Source organism: Octopus bimaculoides, chromosome 10 (genome assembly GCF_001194135.2).
Source record: "Octopus bimaculoides isolate UCB-OBI-ISO-001 chromosome 10, ASM119413v2, whole genome shotgun sequence".
Classification (NCBI taxonomy): domain Eukaryota; kingdom Metazoa; phylum Mollusca; class Cephalopoda; order Octopoda; family Octopodidae; genus Octopus; species Octopus bimaculoides.
The window spans coordinates 89,307,930-89,313,780 of NC_068990.1; the positions used below are offsets into that span (position 1 = coordinate 89,307,930).

The window sequence follows — 5,851 nt, forward strand, 5'->3', positions numbered from 1 at the left end:
ATATATATATATATATATATATATATATACATACACACACACACACACACACACAGATGTTAATGTATGTATTTGTATACATATATAGAGAAGGAAAGAGAGATATGTAAATGTGTATATATGTATGTATGTATCTATTTCTATATATAAAAGACGTAGGTGTGGCCGTGTGGTAAGAAGCTTGCTTCCCAACCATATGGTTCTGTGTCCAGTCCCACTGTATGGCACCATGGGCAAGTGTCTTCTACTATAGCCTCGGGCTGACCAAAGCATTGTGAGTAGATTTGGTAGATGGAAACTGAAAGAAGCCTGCCGTATATATATGTATATGTTTGTGTGTTTGTTCTCCCAGCATCACTTGACAACCACTCTTGGTATGTTTACATCCCTGTAACTTAGCAGTTCAGCAGAAAGAGACCAATAGAATAAGTACTAAGCTTACAAAGAATAAGTCCTGGGGTTGATTTGTTCGACTAAAAAGGGCTGTGCTCCAGCATGGCTGCAGTCAAATGACTGAAACAAGTAAAAGAATAAAAGAATATAGATGTATATATGTATGTATATATACCTATATTTGTGTGTGTGTGTATCGTTAGTAGAAATACATAAATCTGGGGGAGGAGCACACACTAAGATGTAGAGCAGTTAATATTATAAAGGGGGCTGGTTTATGGGGTCACCCTGGGTTTCTCGTTCATAAGGAGTTTAAGCCTTACAGCGTGAAGAGGTCTTAAGTCAGCAGTGTTTGGGGTCTGAAGATATGCTGTAAGGCTAAACCCCTTATGAGCGAGAAACCCAAGGTTACCCCATAAACCAGCCCAACATTTAGCAATGGTTTCTCCCATTGTGTTGATGTACCACTTTCTATCATTAATAAAACTGTCAGCATTTTTGATAACATGGGTATACTAGTTCTATATAATAATAGCTGAGTATTAGAGGCATTAACCAAAGAATACAAAAGTAAGCACACTAGTATGGACATGCAATAAAGAATGAATGACAAGTGTTGTGCTGATTGTAGAAAATAGCCATGGTGATAGGAGGCCAACAGATGTCACAGAATTGTGATGGCTTTACTATTCTGTATAGACCTTCATAAGCCATTCTAGTATGTTGGTGATGATGGTATATTTATTACAGCCGTAACTTGTCATCTCTTATGTGAGTCAAGCATCTTGTGACTTAGAATATTCCATGTCTCTCTCTTAATCTTTCTTTGTCAAGAGTAGAATTTCACTGACAGCATATACCAATGTTTTTTCATTCAATATTCATTGTCAATTCATAGCACATGTCCACACCAGTGCAATTACCTCTTCTGCCTATATCAGTATCTTCAATACTAGTCTCTCTCTCTCTCTCTCTCTCTCTCTCTCTCTCTCTCTCTCTCTCTCTCTCTCTCTTACTCCACTTCTCATGTACTTTAACATTCCACAACCAATAGAGTCTGTTCATCTCGTTTATCCCCATAAACATTCTCAAGTCTTTTACTATGATACTTAATACACCTACCTTTTATATGGAAAACCTTTTTGTTGGCATTTGAAATTCCCTGAATTTCCTCAATCTAGCAACTCGATCTTCATTACAGCCACCTCCACCACTAATTACACCTCTCTCCCAGGTAATGAATAGGAAATAAACTGACTCAAATGTGTAAATATACACATAAAGATAGAGGTAATAGCCCAGAACATTCATAACTACTTTATTGATATATCTCCTTGCATTATGTCATTAAAGTCAGTTCCCCTTTCTCTTTTTCCTGATTTTTAAAAATATTTCTAAACCTAGACCATTAAACATATCAGCACAAATGAAATATTGATCCCTTCTTATTTTATGTGTTTGTAATGTTATTGGGTTGACCCTGTTAGCTCTACTCTGTCCAACTTAGGTAACAGAAATTTCCTATCAAATACTTGCAATGAGTCATTTGACGTGCTGTACCTTAGATGTGCCATGTTTCGGTTTCATTGGTTAAGTGATGAGATGAATGGTAGCTGTTATGCTGAGTTTGTCCGTGTTCTGCCATCCAGTCTGACCATGTGGTGGTGACTGTGATAAAAGTTAGTTGGACTCTTCGATGTGGTGAGTCAGCGTAAACATTTTGTTTGGGAAGGGGCTGCACATTGGGCTTCACTTTGTCTCAATTCATTGCCATTTAGGTCTCAATAAATTCCTTAAATATATTTAGATTTTTTATTTTCTTATGACATTGCCAAAATTCTCTGTAAGCAGCATAGAATAACAAAGAACAGTCTCAGAAAACCAAGCCAGTGACCCACTTACAAGTTTTGGTTCTTTCAGTTTCATGTATATTGCTAATGTTCTTAGGGAGATAAAAAAAAACAACAACAAAACTTGAACATTGCAACATTCCATTTTTTGTCTCATGTAAATTTGTGACATTGCTTTTCAAATGTAAAAGGAATTGCAATATTGCCCTTAATGAAATAATTAGAAAGTTTGTTTATTTTATATCTAACCTTTACCTGCAAATTACTATACCTTTAATATCTCACTGTTCATTCTCACTGTATTCTACCTTGAGCAAGTATCCATTACTAAAGATTGAAGTTGACTAAAGCCTAGTGAGTGAATTTTGGCTGACAGAAATTGTATGCAAGGGTGTTGGAGACACCTGTTCTTGGACTTAATTGACCACTGTTATATGACCCTTGGATTTCTACTCTATTGCAAGCAGTCAGACTAATTCGCCAACACATGGTTGACCTCTCCCCTTCCTCCCACTAGTTTGGGTTGCTCTGAGAAAGGTCATGGGCACCACTCTTCCTATCGTGACTAAGCCATTAATTTCTGATTCTGCAAAGTTTGTACTATACTTATTCAAACCCATTTCATGGATAGTCAAGCTGAACTGCATGACCTTGCTAAATTGGGAGGGTCAACAAGATTCACTCTTGCCCAAGTAATATATATCATTTTGTTTGTTATGTCATTTTCTCCATGTTGGTCTGAATTGGAAGGAACTTGTTGAGATAATATTCTACAGTTGGATGTCCTTCCTGACACCAAACCTAGTTTTGTATGTAAGTTACTTTAGTACTTAACACAAACTACTAGTTGCCAGACTTTAGTTTATGCGATCTCTGCAAAGGCATGGACACAGACGCATGCATGCGCGCACGCACACATACACACACACACACATAACTTGATTTTAAGTCTGCTTTTCATACTGGCATAGGTTGGATGAGTTACTGTGACAGTGGAAGTCAGTTCTTATTCCAAGTTGCTGCTTTGTTAGGTGTGTTCAGGGGACAGTATCTTACTCATATATTTCATATTGGTTTGTGATTTCTATCAGTGAATGTCCTTCCTAACATCAACCACTTTACAGACACAGATTCTTTTTACTTTGAGTACTTGGCACTTTATGCAGCTGTCATACTCATACCCATCACATGCCTGTACCAACGTTATCTTCTCTCACGTACACATCTGATTCCGCTTATATCCAAATTTTCCCTGAACCCATTTGTAATCCATTGTCCATGCACACTAAAATTTCACATCTAGTGAAGCATATTAGCCTCACTTCTTTCTCGTCTTCAAATCCTCTGCATTTAAGATCCATGCCTCACTTACCATGTAGCATTACACTTTGCACATAAACATCATGCAATCTGTCTTTAACTTGGAGAGAGAAGCTCTTTATTACCAGCAAAGATAATAGCTCCTTGAACTTTTTCCAACCTGTTCTTAGTCTGGCTTCTATGCTTTGAGAGTGCACATCCCTACTGGTTACCTACACAACAAAATCCTCAGACTGGTTTCAGTTGCTGGCTTGAAGCCATACTGACTTATTCTATCACTCATTTATTCAATGATTACTCTTGACATGACATCCTTCAGTAGTTTCCGTCTTTCCCTGTTCCTGTTTTGAAGTATCAATCTACCCCAAACTGCATTAGACCACATATCCTTGGTGCTCTGCGGTAGGATTAAATACAGCACCAGATGAAATGCTTAGTTACATTTATTTAATTACTTTATCATTTTGTACTAATAAAGGGTAAAACTTGTCATGGTTTTATTGCAAAGGCCAATCAACGTGTGCATGTACACATACACGCATATCATCTTCATGAGTCAAATGAAATTTGTTAAGACAGATTTTTTTTTTTTCTATGGTCAGAAACTCATCTTGTTGCCAACCCTCCCTCATTTTCAAGCACATTTTGCTTTAGTCTGGACATGTTTACAATTAGTGCATAATCAAGACAAGAAAAGGCATGCATGTATCTCCTCCCCCCCTACCTATCAACATACCTAGTTTTCAGTAATGCAACAGTGAATATAATTATGATGAATGTGGAAAGTATTATGGTTAAACAAAGCTCCTTGTAAGCCTGAAAACATGGCCTGGCTTTAGTTTCTGATAAAAGTTTTTATTCCCTTCAGCTTTGCTGTTGTCCTTGGAGGAAAGGCATGAATGTTATCCTCCCCCATTATCTATGAGTTCTTCTACCTATGCTAAGTACCATGTTGGTAGAACCCTTACAACACTGAACTAAAAAATGTTACCCCTGTTATGTTCTGACTTAAAAATCACACCAGGTAGTTGATAAATACACTTATGGTCAGTTCAAAGAATCATTCCTTCTGCAAAAAGAATATGTTCTGTGCTTAGTCCAAAGAAATCAATATTAGTTTATGCATGGTTTCTCTTCTAAATTTCCATTTGCTCATTCTTCCCTCATCTACCATTTTTCCTAATTCCACTTGTTTTATTCCTTAATCTATCAAGAAACAGTCCGATAAAAGAGCTTAGAAATATTCTTGATCTCTGTTCGTTTTGTTGTTGTTTTGCTCTCCAGATTTTGTGTGCTTTCCTCAGCTTAAGTTTGCTACAGATAAAATGTAAAACGTGGATTTCTGTGCGTCTCTGTTGTGGCCGTGCCAAACAAATAAGATATAATTAGCCAGCTACTCTTCCACAACACAATTGCATTTCTAGAGTAGGTTTTTAATTTTTTTTCTTTTCTTTTCTTGTTATTTTTTTAATACTTTTCCTTGTCTTGTCACTGCAAACACAATCAGAAAGGAGGTGGGGGAAAAACAGGAGTGGGGTGAAAGAGGGAGGAGAATGAAAAAACGAAAAGAAGACAGAAAAAAAAAATATATATTTCAGACTAGATTTTGTGTAGGCTGGTCCAGAATAAACTCCCCAGTTGCTTGCTGAAAGAAAGAAAGGATGTTACTGTCATTGGCTGAGTTACACCATTATATATATATCCTTGCTACTTGACAAACTCTGTCTTCTCCTCAAGCAAGCAGCAATGGTTAATGTTACTTTGGGTTCTCTTTATCTTGCTCTCCTCTCACTCTTCTTTCTTTGTTTGATATTTTGTTCCACTCTTTCTACAGTAACTGGCTGCATATTTGTTGTTGTTGCTGATTGTTAGGATTTATTTTAGTTTTTCCTAACACTAATCTGTTTGTCCTTGCTTTGCTGCCGACATTTCTTGTCCTTTAGCCTGCAGGTGATTGAGTTGTTTGTTGTTATTTATTATTTTATTATTATTTCTTTACTTAAACTTTCATCTTGGAGGAGGAAATATCTACAGTTCACTGAAGAAAGAAAAGTGTACTTTTGTATCTGTACACCCTACATGGTGCTATTTAGTATGCCACCGTCACCCATTTCTCTCTTTTTTTGCTTAATTGTATCATTTGAATGAGTTATTTTAAAATTTATTTATTATGCTGTCTGTGGATCATTGATGAATTCTCTTTCAAAGCCAAGTGGAGAAGACATAATGAATTTATTTTGGTTCTCTCTCTCTCTCTCTTTCTCTCTCTCTCTCTCTCTCTCTCTCTC

At 36.7% G+C, this 5,851-nt stretch overlaps 1 protein-coding gene across 1 annotated transcript in view; it reads left to right on the top strand.

Annotated features, from left to right (window-relative positions):
- The window catches only part of LOC106869405 (zinc finger protein 236), a 45,039-nt gene that overhangs the window by 36,328 nt on the left and 2,860 nt on the right, over positions 1–5,851 (top strand). The gene's annotated exons all lie outside the window — the stretch shown is intronic.